The sequence below is a fragment of the Dendrobates tinctorius genome, unplaced genomic scaffold (assembly GCF_039654945.1).
Source record: "Dendrobates tinctorius isolate UK_male_01 unplaced genomic scaffold, ASM3965494v1 ptg000099l, whole genome shotgun sequence".
NCBI classification, from domain to species: Eukaryota; Metazoa; Chordata; class Amphibia; order Anura; family Dendrobatidae; genus Dendrobates; species Dendrobates tinctorius.
The window spans coordinates 9,338,829-9,356,661 of record NW_027361767.1 but is presented as its reverse complement, the minus strand read 5'-3'; the positions used below and the strand labels follow the sequence as shown (position 1 = coordinate 9,356,661).

Below are 17,833 nucleotides of genomic sequence, written 5' to 3'. Positions count from 1 at the left end.
TGTGGAACTAGAGCGAGTACAAAGAAGGGCAACAACTACAATACCCAGAGAGATTAGCAAAAAAGTATTATTTAGTCTAGAAACTGAGGGGTGATCTCATAACCATGTATAAGTATATAAGGGGACAATACAAATATCTCTCCGAGGATCTGTTTATACCAAGGAAGGTGACGGTCACTTTAGAAGGACGTAGATCTGGGGATTTCTTCTGACGGAATATAGGCTGAACTGGACGGACAAATGTCTTTTTTCGGCCTTGCTAACTACACCTCTGGCAAAAATGAAGAGACCACTGCAAAATCTTCAGTTTGTCTTAATTTTCTCTTTATAGGTATATTTTTGAGTAAAATGTAAATTGCTCTTATATTCTATAAACTACTGACAACATGTCTTCGAATTTCCAAGCACTAAATTTTGTACTTATTTTCAGAAAATGAAAAATGGTCAAAATAGCAAAAAAAATGCAGTGCTTGCAGACCTCAAATAATGCTACGAAAACAAGTTCATAATTATTTAGAAACAACAATACTAATGTTTTATCTCAGGAAGAGTTCAGAAATCAATATTTTGTGGAATAACCATGATTTTTAATCACAGCTTTCATGTGTCTTGGCATGCTTTCCACCAGTCTTTCACACTGCTTTTGGGTGACATTATGCCACTCCTGGTACAAAAATTTAAGCAGTTCTTCTTTGTTTGATGGCTTGTGACTATCCATCTTCCTCACATTCAAGAGGTTTTCAATGGGGTTCAGGTTTGGAGATTGGGCTGGCCATGACAGCGATTTGAGCTAGTGTTCCTTCATCCACATGTTGGTTTACCTAGCCGTGTGGCATGGTGCATTGTTCTGCTGGAAAAGCCAGTCCTCAGAGTTGGGGAACGTTTCCTGAGCAGAAGGAATCAACTATTTTTCCAGGATAACCTTGTATGTGGCTTGATTCACATGTCCTTCGCAAAGATTAACCTGCCCAATTCAAGCCTGGAAATTATGATTTTTGTGGAACTAGAGCAAGTCCAAAAAGGGGCAACAAAATTTAGTAACGGGATGGAAGAATTACGGTACCCAGCGAGATTATCAATGTAGAGAGCCCGGATAGCTCAGTCGGTAGAGCATCAGACTTTTACTCTGAGGGTCCAGGGTCCAAGTCCCTGTTTGGGCGTAAGCTTTTAATAAATGGTAATGTTATGTAAAATAGGTGAGGTCATCATGGGGGTGCAATGTGGGTGTAACTTGTATGCTGATAAAAGGTCTAAAGAAATTATGATCTGTGTGGAACTAGAGCGAGTACAAAGAAGGGCAACAACTACAATACCCAGAGAGATTAGCAAAAAAGTATTATTTAGTCTAGAAACTGAGGGGTGATCTCATAACCATGTATAAGTATATAAGGGGACAATACAAATATCTCTCCGAGGATCTGTTTATACCAAGGAAGGTGACGGTCACTTTAGAAGGACGTAGATCTGGGGATTTCTTCTGACGGAATATAGGCTGAACTGGACGGACAAAGTCCCTGTTTGGGCGTAAGCTTTTAATAAATGGTAATGTTATGTAAAATAGGTGAGGTCATCATGGGGGTGCAATGTGGGTGTAACTTGTATGCTGATAAAAGGTCTAAAGAAATTATGATCTGTGTGGAACTAGAGCGAGTACAAAGAAGGGCAACAACTACAATACCCAGAGAGATTAGCAAAAAAGTATTATTTAGTCTAGAAACTGAGGGGTGATCTCATAACCATGTATAAGTATATAAGGGGACAATACAAATATCTCTCCGAGGATCTGTTTATACCAAGGAAGGTGACGGTCACTTTAGAAGGACGTAGATCTGGGGATTTCTTCTGACGGAATATAGGCTGAACTGGACGGACAAATGTCTTTTTTCGGCCTTGCTAACTACACCTCTGGCAAAAATGAAGAGACCACTGCAAAATCTTCAGTTTGTCTTAATTTTCTCTTTATAGGTATATTTTTGAGTAAAATGTAAATTGCTCTTATATTCTATAAACTACTGACAACATGTCTTCGAATTTCCAAGCACTAAATTTTGTACTTATTTTCAGAAAATGAAAAATGGTCAAAATAGCAAAAAAAATGCAGTGCTTGCAGACCTCAAATAATGCTACGAAAACAAGTTCATAATTATTTAGAAACAACAATACTAATGTTTTATCTCAGGAAGAGTTCAGAAATCAATATTTTGTGGAATAACCATGATTTTTAATCACAGCTTTCATGTGTCTTGGCATGCTTTCCACCAGTCTTTCACACTGCTTTTGGGTGACATTATGCCACTCCTGGTACAAAAATTTAAGCAGTTCTTCTTTGTTTGATGGCTTGTGACTATCCATCTTCCTCACATTCAAGAGGTTTTCAATGGGGTTCAGGTTTGGAGATTGGGCTGGCCATGACAGCGATTTGAGCTAGTGTTCCTTCATCCACATGTTGGTTTACCTAGCCGTGTGGCATGGTGCATTGTTCTGCTGGAAAAGCCAGTCCTCAGAGTTGGGGAACGTTTCCTGAGCAGAAGGAATCAACTATTTTTCCAGGATAACCTTGTATGTGGCTTGATTCACATGTCCTTCGCAAAGATTAACCTGCCCAATTCAAGCCTGGAAATTATGATTTTTGTGGAACTAGAGCAAGTCCAAAAAGGGGCAACAAAATTTAGTAACGGGATGGAAGAATTACAGTACCCAGCGAGCTTATCAATGTAGGTTCAAGTCCCTGTTTGGGCGTAAGCTTTTAATAAATGGTAATGTTATGTAAAATAGGTGAGGTCATCATGGGGGTGCAATGTGGGTGTAACTTGTATGCTGATAAAAGGTCTAAAGAAATTATGATCTGTGTGGAACTAGAGCGAGTACAAAGAAGGGCAACAACTACAATACCCAGAGAGATTAGCAAAAAAGTATTATTTAGTCTAGAAACTGAGGGGTGATCTCATAACCATGTATAAGTATATAAGGGGACAATACAAATATCTCTCCGAGGATCTGTTTATACCAAGGAAGGTGACGGTCACTTTAGAAGGACGTAGATCTGGGGATTTCTTCTGACGGAATATAGGCTGAACTGGACGGACAAAGTCCCTGTTTGGGCGTAAGCTTTTAATAAATGGTAATGTTATGTAAAATAGGTGAGGTCATCATGGGGGTGCAATGTGGGTGTAACTTGTATGCTGATAAAAGGTCTAAAGAAATTATGATCTGTGTGGAACTAGAGCGAGTACAAAGAAGGGCAACAACTACAATACCCAGAGAGATTAGCAAAAAAGTATTATTTAGTCTAGAAACTGAGGGGTGATCTCATAACCATGTATAAGTATATAAGGGGACAATACAAATATCTCTCCGAGGATCTGTTTATACCAAGGAAGGTGACGGTCACTTTAGAAGGACGTAGATCTGGGGATTTCTTCTGACGGAATATAGGCTGAACTGGACGGACAAATGTCTTTTTTCGGCCTTGCTAACTACACCTCTGGCAAAAATGAAGAGACCACTGCAAAATCTTCAGTTTGTCTTAATTTTCTCTTTATAGGTATATTTTTGAGTAAAATGTAAATTGCTCTTATATTCTATAAACTACTGACAACATGTCTTCGAATTTCCAAGCACTAAATTTTGTACTTATTTTCAGAAAATGAAAAATGGTCAAAATAGCAAAAAAAATGCAGTGCTTGCAGACCTCAAATAATGCTACGAAAACAAGTTCATAATTATTTAGAAACAACAATACTAATGTTTTATCTCAGGAAGAGTTCAGAAATCAATATTTTGTGGAATAACCATGATTTTTAATCACAGCTTTCATGTGTCTTGGCATGCTTTCCACCAGTCTTTCACACTGCTTTTGGGTGACATTATGCCACTCCTGGTACAAAAATTTAAGCAGTTCTTCTTTGTTTGATGGCTTGTGACTATCCATCTTCCTCACATTCAAGAGGTTTTCAATGGGGTTCAGGTTTGGAGATTGGGCTGGCCATGACAGCGATTTGAGCTAGTGTTCCTTCATCCACATGTTGGTTTACCTAGCCGTGTGGCATGGTGCATTGTTCTGCTGGAAATGCCAGTCCTCAGAGTTGGGGAACGTTTCCTGAGCAGAAGGAATCAACTATTTTTCCAGGATAACCTTGTATGTGGCTTGATTCACATGTCCTTCGCAAAGATTAACCTGCCCAATTCAAGCCTGGAAATTATGATTTTTGTGGAACTAGAGCAAGTCCAAAAAGGGGCAACAAAATTTAGTAACGGGATGGAAGAATTACGGTACCCAGCGAGGTTATCAATGTAGAGAGCCCGGATAGCTCAGTCGGTAGAGCATCAGACTTTTAATCTGAGGGTCCAGGGTTCAAGTCCCTGTTTGGGCGTAAGATTTTAATAAATGGTAATGTTATGTAAAATAGGTGAGGTCATCATGGGGGTGCAATGTGGGTGTAACTTGTATGCTGATAAAAGGTCTAAAGAAATTATGATCTGTGTGGAACTAGAGCGAGTACAAAGAAGGGCAACAACTACAATACCCAGAGAGATTAGCAAAAAAGTATTATTTAGTCTAGAAACTGAGGGGTGATCTCATAACCATGTATAAGTATATAAGGGGACAATACAAATATCTCTCCGAGGATCTGTTTATACCAAGGAAGGTGACGGTCACTTTAGAAGGACGTAGATCTGGGGATTTCTTCTGACGGAATATAGGCTGAACTGGACGGACAAATGTCTTTTTTCGGCCTTGCTAACTACAGCTCTGGCAAAAATTAAGAGACCACTGCAAAATCTTCAGTTTGTCTTAATTTTCTCTTTATAGGTATATTTTTGAGTAAAATGTAAATTGCTCTTATATTCTATAAACTACTGACAACATGTCTTCGAATTTCCAAGCACTAAATTTTGTACTTATTTTCAGAAAATGAAAAATGGTCAAAATAGCAAAAAAAATGCAGTGCTTGCAGACCTCAAATAATGCTACGAAAACAAGTTCATAATTATTAAGAAACAACAATACTAATGTTTTATCTCAGGAAGAGTTCAGAAATCAATATTTTGTGGAATAACCATGATTTTTAATCACAGCTTTCATGTGTCTTGGCATGCTTTCCACCAGTCTTTCACACTGCTTTTGGGTGACATTATGCCACTCCTGGTACAAAAATTTAAGCAGTTCTTCTTTGTTTGATGGCTTGTGACTATCCATCTTCCTCACATTCAAGAGGTTTTCAATGGGGTTCAGGTTTGGAGATTGGGCTGGCCATGACAGCGATTTGAGCTAGTGTTCCTTCATCCACATGTTGGTTTACCTAGCCGTGTGGCATGGTGCATTGTTCTGCTGGAAATGCCAGTCCTCAGAGTTGGGGAACGTTTCCTGAGCAGAAGGAATCAACTATTTTTCCAGGATAACCTTGTATGTGGCTTGATTCACATGTCCTTCGCAAAGATTAACCTGCCCAATTCAAGCCTGGAAATTATGATTTTTGTGGAACTAGAGCAAGTCCAAAAAGGGGCAACAAAATTTAGTAACGGGATGGAAGAATTACGGTACCCAGCGAGATTATCAATGTAGAGACTTTTAATCTGAGGGTCCAGGGTTCAAGTCCCTGTTTGGGCGTAAGCTTTTAATAAATGGTAATGTTATGTAAAATAGGTGAGGTCATCATGGGGGTGCAATGTGGGTGTAACTTGTATGCTGATAAAAGGTCTAAAGAAATTATGATCTGTGTGGAACTAGAGCGAGTACAAAGAAGGGCAACAACTACAATACCCAGAGAGATTAGCAAAAAAGTATTATTTAGTCTAGAAACTGAGGGGTGATCTCATAACCATGTATAAGTATATAAGGGGACAATACAAATATCTCTCCGAGGATCTGTTTATACCAAGGAAGGTGACGGTCACTTTAGAAGGACGTAGATCTGGGGATTTCTTCTGACGGAATATAGGCTGAACTGGACAGACAAATGTCTTTTTTCGGCCTTGCTAACTACAGCTCTGGCAAAAATTAAGAGACCACTGCAAAATCTTCAGTTTGTCTTAATTTTCTCTTTATAGGTATATTTTTGAGTAAAATGTAAATTGCTCTTATATTCTATAAACTACTGACAACATGTCTTCGAATTTCCAAGCACTAAATTTTGTACTTATTTTCAGAAAATGAAAAATGGTCAAAATAGCAAAAAAAATGCAGTGCTTGCAGACCTCAAATAATGCTACGAAAACAAGTTCATAATTATTAAGAAACAACAATACTAATGTTTTATCTCAGGAAGAGTTCAGAAATCAATATTTTGTGGAATAACCATGATTTTTAATCACAGCTTTCATGTATCTTGGCATGCTTTCCACCAGTCTTTCACACTGCTTTTGGGTGACATTATGCCACTCCTGGTACAAAAATTTAAGCAGTTCTTCTTTGTATGATGGCTTGTGACTATCCATCTTCCTCACATTCAAGAGGTTTTCAATGGGGTTCAGGTTTGGAGATTGGGCTGGCCATGACAGCGATTTGAGCTAGTGTTCCTTCATCCACATGTTGGTTTACCTAGCCGTGTGGCATGGTGCATTGTTCTGCTGGAAAAGCCAGTCCTCAGAGTTGGGGAAGGTTTCCTGAGCAGAAGGAATCAACTATTTTTCCAGGATAACCTTGTATGTGGCTTGATTCACATGTCCTTCGCAAAGATTAACCTGCCCAATTCAAGCCTGGAAATTATGATTTTTGTGGAACTAGAGCAAGTCCAAAAAGGGGCAACAAAATTTAGTAACGGGATGGAAGAATTACGGTACCCAGCGAGATTATCAATGTAGAGAGCGCGGATAGCTCAGTCGGTAGAGGATCAGACTTTTAATCTGAGGGTCCAGGGTTCAAGTCCCTGTTTGGGCGTAAGCTTTTAATAAATGGTAATGTTATGTAAAATAGGTGAGGTCATCATGGGGGTGCAATGTGGGTGTAACTTGTATGCTGATAAAAGGTCTAAAGAAATTATGATCTGTGTGGAACTAGAGCGAGTACAAAGAAGGGCAACAACTACAATACCCAGAGAGATTAGCAAAAAAGTATTATTTAGTCTAGAAACTGAGGGGTGATCTCATAACCATGTATAAGTATATAAGGGGACAATACAAATATCTCTCCGAGGATCTGTTTATACCAAGGAAGGTGACGGTCACTTTAGAAGGACGTAGATCTGGGGATTTCTTCTGACGGAATATAGGCTGAACTGGACGGACAAATGTCTTTTTTCGGCCTTGCTAACTACAGCTCTGGCAAAAATTAAGAGACCACTGCAAAATCTTCAGTTTGTCTTAATTTTCTCTTTATAGGTATATTTTTGAGTAAAATGTAAATTGCTCTTATATTCTATAAACTACTGACAACATGTCTTCGAATTTCCAAGCACTAAATTTTGTACTTATTTTCAGAAAATGAAAAATGGTCAAAATAGCAAAAAAAATGCAGTGCTTGCAGACCTCAAATAATGCTACGAAAACAAGTTCATAATTATTAAGAAACAACAATACTAATGTTTTATCTCAGGAAGAGTTCAGAAATCAATATTTTGTGGAATAACCATGATTTTTAATCACAGCTTTCATGTATCTTGGCATGCTTTCCACCAGTCTTTCACACTGCTTTTGGGTGACATTATGCCACTCCTGGTACAAAAATTTAAGCAGTTCTTCTTTGTATGATGGCTTGTGACTATCCATCTTCCTCACATTCAAGAGGTTTTCAATGGGGTTCAGGTTTGGAGATTGGGCTGGCCATGACAGCGATTTGAGCTAGTGTTCCTTCATCCACATGTTGGTTTACCTAGCCGTGTGGCATGGTGCATTGTTCTGCTGGAAAAGCCAGTCCTCAGAGTTGGGGAACGTTTCCTGAGCAGAAGGAATCAACTATTTTTCCAGGATAACCTTGTATGTGGCTTGATTCACATGTCCTTCGCAAAGATTAACCTGCCCAATTCAAGCCTGGAAATTATGATTTTTGCGGAACTAGAGCAAGTCCAAAAAGGGGCAACAAAATTTAGTAACGGGATGGAAGAATTACGGTACCCAGCGAGATTATCAATGTAGAGAGCGCGGATAGCTCAGTCGGTAGAGGATCAGACTTTTAATCTGAGGGTCCAGGGTTCAAGTCCCTGTTTGGGCGTAAGCTTTTAATAAATGGTAATGTTATGTAAAATAGGTGAGGTCATCATGGGGGTGCAATGTGGGTGTAACTTGTATGCTGATAAAAGGTCTAAAGAAATTATGATCTGTGTGGAACTAGAGCGAGTACAAAGAAGGGCAACAACTACAATACCCAGAGAGATTAGCAAAAAAGTATTATTTAGTCTAGAAACTGAGGGGTGATCTCATAACCATGTATAAGTATATAAGGGGACAATACAAATATCTCTCCGAGGATCTGTTTATACCAAGGAAGGTGACGGTCACTTTAGAAGGACGTAGATCTGGGGATTTCTTCTGACGGAATATAGGCTGAACTGGACGGACAAATGTCTTTTTTCGGCCTTGCTAACTACAGCTCTGGCAAAAATTAAGAGACCACTGCAAAATCTTCAGTTTGTCTTAATTTTCTCTTTATAGGTATATTTTTGAGTAAAATGTAAATTGCTCTTATATTCTATAAACTACTGACAACATGTCTTCGAATTTCCAAGCACTAAATTTTGTACTTATTTTCAGAAAATGAAAAATGGTCAAAATAGCAAAAAAAATGCAGTGCTTGCAGACCTCAAATAATGCTACGAAAACAAGTTCATAATTATTAAGAAACAACAATACTAATGTTTTATCTCAGGAAGAGTTCAGAAATCAATATTTTGTGGAATAACCATGATTTTTAATCACAGCTTTCATGTGTCTTGGCATGCTTTCCACCAGTCTTTCACACTGCTTTTGGGTGACATTATGCCACTCCTGGTACAAAAATTTAAGCAGTTCTTCTTTGTTTGATGGCTTGTGACTATCCATCTTCCTCACATTCAAGAGGTTTTCAATGGGGTTCAGGTTTGGAGATTGGGCTGGCCATGACAGCGATTTGAGCTAGTGTTCCTTCATCCACATGTTGGTTTACCTAGCCGTGTGGCATGGTGCATTGTTCTGCTGGAAAAGCCAGTCCTCAGAGTTGGGGAACGTTTCCTGAGCAGAAGGAATCAACTATTTTTCCAGGATAACCTTGTATGTGGCTTGATTCACATGTCCTTCGCAAAGATTAACCTGCCCAATTCAAGCCTGGAAATTATGATTTTTGTGGAACTAGAGCAAGTCCAAAAAGGGGCAACAAAATTTAGTAACGGGATGGAAGAATTACGGTACCCAGCGAGATTATCAATGTAGAGACTTTTAATCTGAGGGTCCAGGGTTCAAGTCCCTGTTTGGGCGTAAGCTTTTAATAAATGGTAATGTTATGTAAAATAGGTGAGGTCATCATGGGGGTGCAATGTGGGTGTAACTTGTATGCTGATAAAAGGTCTAAAGAAATTATGATCTGTGTGGAACTAGAGCGAGTACAAAGAAGGGCAACAACTACAATACCCAGAGAGATTAGCAAAAAAGTATTATTTAGTCTAGAAACTGAGGGGTGATCTCATAACCATGTATAAGTATATAAGGGGACAATACAAATATCTCTCCGAGGATCTGTTTATACCAAGGAAGGTGACGGTCACTTTAGAAGGACGTAGATCTGGGGATTTCTTCTGACGGAATATAGGCTGAACTGGACGGACAAATGTCTTTTTTCGGCCTTGCTAACTACAGCTCTGGCAAAAATTAAGAGACCACTGCAAAATCTTCAGTTTGTCTTAATTTTCTCTTTATAGGTATATTTTTGAGTAAAATGTAAATTGCTCTTATATTCTATAAACTACTGACAACATGTCTTCGAATTTCCAAGCACTAAATTTTGTACTTATTTTCAGAAAATGAAAAATGGTCAAAATAGCAAAAAAAATGCAGTGCTTGCAGACCTCAAATAATGCTACGAAAACAAGTTCATAATTATTAAGAAACAACAATACTAATGTTTTATCTCAGGAAGAGTTCAGAAATCAATATTTTGTGGAATAACCATGATTTTTAATCACAGCTTTCATGTGTCTTGGCATGCTTTCCACCAGTCTTTCACACTGCTTTTGGGTGACATTATGCCACTCCTGGTACAAAAATTTAAGCAGTTCTTCTTTGTTTGATGGCTTGTGACTATCCATCTTCCTCACATTCAAGAGGTTTTCAATGGGGTTCAGGTTTGGAGATTGGGCTGGCCATGACAGCGATTTGAGCTAGTGTTCCTTCATCCACATGTTGGTTTACCTAGCCGTGTGGCATGGTGCATTGTTCTGCTGGAAAAGCCAGTCCTCAGAGTTGGGGAACGTTTCCTGAGCAGAAGGAATCAACTATTTTTCCAGGATAACCTTGTATGTGGCTTGATTCACATGTCCTTCGCAAAGATTAACCTGCCCAATTCAAGCCTGGAAATTATGATTTTTGTGGAACTAGAGCAAGTCCAAAAAGGGGCAACAAAATTTAGTAACGGGATGGAAGAATTACGGTACCCAGCGAGATTATCAATGTAGAGACTTTTAATCTGAGGGTCCAGGGTTCAAGTCCCTGTTTGGGCGTAAGCTTTTAATAAATGGTAATGTTATGTAAAATAGGTGAGGTCATCATGGGGGTGCAATGTGGGTGTAACTTGTATGCTGATAAAAGGTCTAAAGAAATTATGATCTGTGTGGAACTAGAGCGAGTACAAAGAAGGGCAACAACTACAATACCCAGAGAGATTAGCAAAAAAGTATTATTTAGTCTAGAAACTGAGGGGTGATCTCATAACCATGTATAAGTATATAAGGGGACAATACAAATATCTCTCCGAGGATCTGTTTATACCAAGGAAGGTGACGGTCACTTTAGAAGGACGTAGATCTGGGGATTTCTTCTGACGGAATATAGGCTGAACTGGACGGACAAATGTCTTTTTTCGGCCTTGCTAACTACAGCTCTGGCAAAAATTAAGAGACCACTGCAAAATCTTCAGTTTGTCTTAATTTTCTCTTTATAGGTATATTTTTGAGTAAAATGTAAATTGCTCTTATATTCTATAAACTACTGACAACATGTCTTCGAATTTCCAAGCACTAAATTTTGTACTTATTTTCAGAAAATGAAAAATGGTCAAAATAGCAAAAAAAATGCAGTGCTTGCAGACCTCAAATAATGCTACGAAAACAAGTTCATAATTATTAAGAAACAACAATACTAATGTTTTATCTCAGGAAGAGTTCAGAAATCAATATTTTGTGGAATAACCATGATTTTTAATCACAGCTTTCATGTGTCTTGGCATGCTTTCCACCAGTCTTTCACACTGCTTTTGGGTGACATTATGCCACTCCTGGTACAAAAATTTAAGCAGTTCTTCTTTGTTTGATGGCTTGTGACTATCCATCTTCCTCACATTCAAGAGGTTTTCAATGGGGTTCAGGTTTGGAGATTGGGCTGGCCATGACAGCGATTTGAGCTAGTGTTCCTTCATCCACATGTTGGTTTACCTAGCCGTGTGGCATGGTGCATTGTTCTGCTGGAAAAGCCAGTCCTCAGAGTTGGGGAACGTTTCCTGAGCAGAAGGAATCAACTATTTTTCCAGGATAACCTTGTATGTGGCTTGATTCACATGTCCTTCGCAAAGATTAACCTGCCCAATTCAAGCCTGGAAATTATGATTTTTGTGGAACTAGAGCAAGTCCAAAAAGGGGCAACAAAATTTAGTAACGGGATGGAAGAATTACGGTACCCAGCGAGATTATCAATGTAGAGACTTTTAATCTGAGGGTCCAGGGTTCAAGTCCCTGTTTGGGCGTAAGCTTTTAATAAATGGTAATGTTATGTAAAATAGGTGAGGTCATCATGGGGGTGCAATGTGGGTGTAACTTGTATGCTGATAAAAGGTCGTGTGGAATATCTGTGTGGAACTAGAGCGAGTACAAAGAAGGGCAACAACTACAATACCCAGAGAGATTAGCAAAAAAGTATTATTTTGTCTAGAAACTGAGGGGTGATCTCATAACCATGTATAAGTATATAAGGGGACAATACAAATATCTCTCCGAGGATCTGTTTATACCAAGGAAGGTGACGGTCACAAGGGGGCATTCTCTGCATCTGGAGGAGAGAAGGTTTTTCCACCAACATAGAAAAGGATTCTTTACTGGTAGGGCAGGGAGAATCTGGAATTCCTTGTCTGAGGAGGTGGGGATGGCGAACTCAGTCAAGGGGTTCAAGAGAGGCCCGGATGTCTTCCTGGAGCGTAACAATATTGTATCTTGCAGTTATTAGGTTCTTTAGAAGGACGTAGATCTGGGGATTTCTTCTGACGGAATATAGGCTGAACTGGACGGACAAATGTCTTTTTTCGTCCTTGCTAACTACAGCTCTGGCAAAAATTAAGAGACCACTGCAAAATCTTCAGTTTGTCTTAATTTTCTCTTTATAGGTATATTTTTGAGTAAAATGTAAATTGCTCTTATATTCTATAAACTACTGACAACATGTCTTCGAATTTCCAAGCACTAAATTTTGTACTTATTTTCAGAAAATGAAAAATGGTCAAAATAGCAAAAAAAATGCAGTGCTTGCAGACCTCAAATAATGCTACGAAAACAAGTTCATAATTATTTAGAAACAACAATACTAATGTTTTATCTCAGGAAGAGTTCAGAAATCAATATTTTGTGGAATAACCATGATTTTTAATCACAGCTTTCATGTGTCTTGGCATGCTTTCCACCAGTCTTTCACACTGCTTTTGGGTGACATTATGCCACTCCTGGTACAAAAATTTAAGCAGTTCTTGTTTGATGGCTTGTGACTATCCATCTTCCTCACATTCAAGAGGTTTTCAATGGGGTTCAGGTTTGGAGATTGGGCTGGCCATGACAGCGATTTGAGCTAGTGTTCCTTCATCCACACATTGGTTTACCTAGCCGTGTGGCATGGTGCATTGTTCTGCTGGAAAAGCCAGTCCTCAGAGTTGGGGAACGTTTCCTGAGCAGAAGGAATCAACTATTTTTCCAGGATAACCTTGTATGTGGCTTGATTCACATGTCCTTCGCAAAGATTAACCTGCCCAATTCAAGCCTGGAAATTATGATTTTTGTGGAACTAGAGCAAGTCCAAAAAGGGGCAACAAAATTTAGTAACGGGATGGAAGAATTACGGTACCCAGCGAGATTATCAATGTAGAGAGCCCGGATAGCTCAGTCGGTAGAGCATCAGACTTTTAATCTGAGGGTCCAGGGTTCAAGTCCCTGTTTGGGCGTAAGCTTTTAATAAATGGTAATGTTATGTAAAATAGGTGAGGTCATCATGGGGGTGCAATGTGGAACTAGAGCGAGTACAAAGAAGGGCAACAACTACAATACCCAGAGAGATTAGCAAAAAAGTATTATTTTGTCTAGAAACTGAGGGGTGATCTCATAACCATGTATAAGTATATAAGGGGACAATACAAATATCTCTCCGAGGATCTGTTTATACCAAGGAAGGTGACGGTCACAAGGGGGCATTCTCTGCATCTGGAGGAGAGAAGGTTTTTCCACCAACATAGAAAAGGATTCTTTACTGGTAGGGCAGGGAGAATCTGGAATTCCTTGTCTGAGGAGGTGGGGATGGCGAACTCAGTCAAGGGGTTCAAGAGAGGCCCGGATGTCTTCCTGGAGCGTAACAATATTGTATCTTGCAGTTATTAGGTTCTTTAGAAGGACGTAGATCTGGGGATTTCTTCTGACGGAATATAGGCTGAACTGGACGGACAAATGTCTTTTTTCGTCCTTGCTAACTACAGCTCTGGCAAAAATTAAGAGACCACTGCAAAATCTTCAGTTTGTCTTAATTTTCTCTTTATAGGTATATTTTTGAGTAAAATGTAAATTGCTCTTATATTCTATAAACTACTGACAACATGTCTTCGAATTTCCAAGCACTAAATTTTGTACTTATTTTCAGAAAATGAAAAATGGTCAAAATAGCAAAAAAAATGCAGTGCTTGCAGACCTCAAATAATGCTACGAAAACAAGTTCATAATTATTTAGAAACAACAATACTAATGTTTTATCTCAGGAAGAGTTCAGAAATCAATATTTTGTGGAATAACCATGATTTTTAATCACAGCTTTCATGTGTCTTGGCATGCTTTCCACCAGTCTTTCACACTGCTTTTGGGTGACATTATGCCACTCCTGGTACAAAAATTTAAGCAGTTCTTGTTTGATGGCTTGTGACTATCCATCTTCCTCACATTCAAGAGGTTTTCAATGGGGTTCAGGTTTGGAGATTGGGCTGGCCATGACAGCGATTTGAGCTAGTGTTCCTTCATCCACACATTGGTTTACCTAGCCGTGTGGCATGGTGCATTGTTCTGCTGGAAAAGCCAGTCCTCAGAGTTGGGGAACGTTTCCTGAGCAGAAGGAATCAACTATTTTTCCAGGATAACCTTGTATGTGGCTTGATTCACATGTCCTTCGCAAAGATTAACCTGCCCAATTCAAGCCTGGAAATTATGATTTTTGTGGAACTAGAGCAAGTCCAAAAAGGGGCAACAAAATTTAGTAACGGGATGGAAGAATTACGGTACCCAGCGAGATTATCAATGTAGAGAGCCCGGATAGCTCAGTCGGTAGAGCATCAGACTTTTAATCTGAGGGTCCAGGGTTCAAGTCCCTGTTTGGGCGTAAGCTTTTAATAAATGGTAATGTTATGTAAAATAGGTGAGGTCATCATGGGGGTGCAATGTGGGTGTAACTTGTATGCTGATAAAAGGTCGTGTGGAAGATCTGTGTGGAACTAGAGCGAGTACAAAGAAGGGCAACAACTACAATACCCAGAGAGATTAGCAAAAAAGTATTATTTTGTCTAGAAACTGAGGGGTGATCTCATAACCATGTATAAGTATATAAGGGGACAATACAAATATCTCTCCGAGGATCTGTTTATACCAAGGAAGGTGACGGTCACAAGGGGGCATTCTCTGCATCTGGAGGAGAGAAGGTTTTTCCACCAACATAGAAAAGGATTCTTTACTGGTAGGGCAGGGAGAATCTGGAATTCCTTGTCTGAGGAGGTGGGGATGGCGAACTCAGTCAAGGGGTTCAAGAGAGGCCCGGATGTCTTCCTGGAGCGTAACAATATTGTATCTTGCAGTTATTAGGTTCTTTAGAAGGACGTAGATCTGGGGATTTCTTCTGACGGAATATAGGCTGAACTGGACGGACAAATGTCTTTTTTCGTCCTTGCTAACTACAGCTCTGGCAAAAATTAAGAGACCACTGCAAAATCTTCAGTTTGTCTTAATTTTCTCTTTATAGGTATATTTTTGAGTAAAATGTAAATTGCTCTTATATTCTATAAACTACTGACAACATGTCTTCGAATTTCCAAGCACTAAATTTTGTACTTATTTTCAGAAAATGAAAAATGGTCAAAATAGCAAAAAAAATGCAGTGCTTGCAGACCTCAAATAATGCTACGAAAACAAGTTCATAATTATTTAGAAACAACAATACTAATGTTTTATCTCAGGAAGAGTTCAGAAATCAATATTTTGTGGAATAACCATGATTTTTAATCACAGCTTTCATGTGTCTTGGCATGCTTTCCACCAGTCTTTCACACTGCTTTTGGGTGACATTATGCCACTCCTGGTACAAAAATTTAAGCAGTTCTTGTTTGATGGCTTGTGACTATCCATCTTCCTCACATTCAAGAGGTTTTCAATGGGGTTCAGGTTTGGAGATTGGGCTGGCCATGACAGCGATTTGAGCTAGTGTTCCTTCATCCACACATTGGTTTACCTAGCCGTGTGGCATGGTGCATTGTTCTGCTGGAAAAGCCAGTCCTCAGAGTTGGGGAACGTTTCCTGAGCAGAAGGAATCAACTATTTTTCCAGGATAACCTTGTATGTGGCTTGATTCACATGTCCTTCGCAAAGATTAACCTGCCCAATTCAAGCCTGGAAATTATGATTTTTGTGGAACTAGAGCAAGTCCAAAAAGGGGCAACAAAATTTAGTAACGGGATGGAAGAATTACGGTACCCAGCGAGATTATCAATGTAGAGAGCCCGGATAGCTCAGTCGGTAGAGCATCAGACTTTTAATCTGTGGGTCCAGGGTTCAAGTCCCTGTTTGGGCGTAAGCTTTTAATAAATGGTAATGTTATGTAAAATAGGTGAGGTCATCATGGGGGTGCAATGTGGGTGTAACTTGTATGATGCTAAAAGGTCGTGTGGAAGATCTGTGTGGAACTAGAGCGAGTACAAAGAAGGGCAACAACTACAATACCCAGAGAGATTAGCAAAAAAGTATTATTTTGTCTAGAAACTGAGGGGTGATCTCATAACCATGTATAAGTATATAAGGGGACAATACAAATATCTCTCCGAGGATCTGTTTATACCAAGGAAGGTGACGGTCACAAGGGGGCATTCTCTGCATCTGGAGGAGAGAAGGTTTTTCCACCAACATAGAAAAGGATTCTTTACTGGTAGGGCAGGGAGAATCTGGAATTCCTTGTCTGAGGAGGTGGGGATGGCGAACTCAGTCAAGGGGTTCAAGAGAGGCCCGGATGTCTTCCTGGAGCGTAACAATATTGTATCTTGCAGTTATTAGGTTCTTTAGAAGGACGTAGATCTGGGGATTTCTTCTGACGGAATATAGGCTGAACTGGACGGACAAATGTCTTTTTTCGTCCTTGCTAACTACAGCTCTGGCAAAAATTAAGAGACCACTGCAAAATCTTCAGTTTGTCTTAATTTTCTCTTTATAGGTATATTTTTGAGTAAAATGTAAATTGCTCTTATATTCTATAAACTACTGACAACATGTCTTCGAATTTCCAAGCACTAAATTTTGTACTTATTTTCAGAAAATGAAAAATGGTCAAAATAGCAAAAAAAATGCAGTGCTTGCAGACCTCAAATAATGCTACGAAAACAAGTTCATAATTATTTAGAAACAACAATACTAATGTTTTATCTCAGGAAGAGTTCAGAAATCAATATTTTGTGGAATAACCATGATTTTTAATCACAGCTTTCATGTGTCTTGGCATGCTTTCCACCAGTCTTTCACACTGCTTTTGGGTGACATTATGCCACTCCTGGTACAAAAATTTAAGCAGTTCTTGTTTGATGGCTTGTGACTATCCATCTTCCTCACATTCAAGAGGTTTTCAATGGGGTTCAGGTTTGGAGATTGGGCTGGCCATGACAGCGATTTGAGCTAGTGTTCCTTCATCCACACATTGGTTTACCTAGCCGTGTGGCATGGTGCATTGTTCTGCTGGAAAAGCCAGTCCTCAGAGTTGGGGAACGTTTCCTGAGCAGAAGGAATCAACTATTTTTCCAGGATAACCTTGTATGTGGCTTGATTCACATGTCCTTCGCAAAGATTAACCTGCCCAATTCAAGCCTGGAAATTATGATTTTTGTGGAACTAGAGCAAGTCCAAAAAGGGGCAACAAAATTTAGTAACGGGATGGAAGAATTACGGTACCCAGCGAGATTATCAATGTAGAGAGCCCGGATAGCTCAGTCGGTAGAGCATCAGACTTTTAATCTGTGGGTCCAGGGTTCAAGTCCCTGTTTGGGCGTAAGCTTTTAATAAATGGTAATGTTATGTAAAATAGGTGAGGTCATCATGGGGGTGCAATGTGGGTGTAACTTGTATGATGCTAAAAGGTCGTGTGGAAGATCTGTGTGGAACTAGAGCGAGTACAAAGAAGGGCAACAACTACAATACCCAGAGAGATTAGCAAAAAAGTATTATTTTGTCTA

General features: G+C 39.3%; 8 non-coding genes across 8 annotated transcripts; all 8 read left to right on the top strand.

Moving 5' to 3' along the window:
- Positions 1-1,087: 1,087 nt before the first annotated feature.
- On the top strand, positions 1,088-1,160 carry TRNAK-UUU (transfer RNA lysine (anticodon UUU)). Its single transcript has one exon. It is a non-coding gene; the product is annotated as a tRNA-Lys (tRNA).
- A 3,140-nt stretch (positions 1,161-4,300) lies between these two features.
- Positions 4,301-4,373, top strand: TRNAK-UUU (transfer RNA lysine (anticodon UUU)). Its single transcript has one exon. It is a non-coding gene; the product is annotated as a tRNA-Lys (tRNA).
- Positions 4,374-6,807: 2,434 nt separating this feature from the next.
- TRNAK-UUU (transfer RNA lysine (anticodon UUU)) lies at positions 6,808-6,880 on the top strand. Its single transcript has one exon. It is a non-coding gene; the product is annotated as a tRNA-Lys (tRNA).
- Positions 6,881-8,076: 1,196 nt separating this feature from the next.
- Positions 8,077-8,149, top strand: TRNAK-UUU (transfer RNA lysine (anticodon UUU)). The gene has a single exon. It is a non-coding gene; the product is annotated as a tRNA-Lys (tRNA).
- A 5,099-nt stretch (positions 8,150-13,248) lies between these two features.
- TRNAK-UUU (transfer RNA lysine (anticodon UUU)) lies at positions 13,249-13,321 on the top strand. Its single transcript has one exon. It is a non-coding gene; the product is annotated as a tRNA-Lys (tRNA).
- A 1,339-nt stretch (positions 13,322-14,660) lies between these two features.
- On the top strand, positions 14,661-14,733 carry TRNAK-UUU (transfer RNA lysine (anticodon UUU)). Its single transcript has one exon. It is a non-coding gene; the product is annotated as a tRNA-Lys (tRNA).
- A 1,385-nt stretch (positions 14,734-16,118) lies between these two features.
- TRNAK-UUU (transfer RNA lysine (anticodon UUU)) lies at positions 16,119-16,191 on the top strand. The gene has a single exon. It is a non-coding gene; the product is annotated as a tRNA-Lys (tRNA).
- A 1,385-nt stretch (positions 16,192-17,576) lies between these two features.
- On the top strand, positions 17,577-17,649 carry TRNAK-UUU (transfer RNA lysine (anticodon UUU)). The gene has a single exon. It is a non-coding gene; the product is annotated as a tRNA-Lys (tRNA).
- Positions 17,650-17,833: the final 184 nt, after the last annotated feature.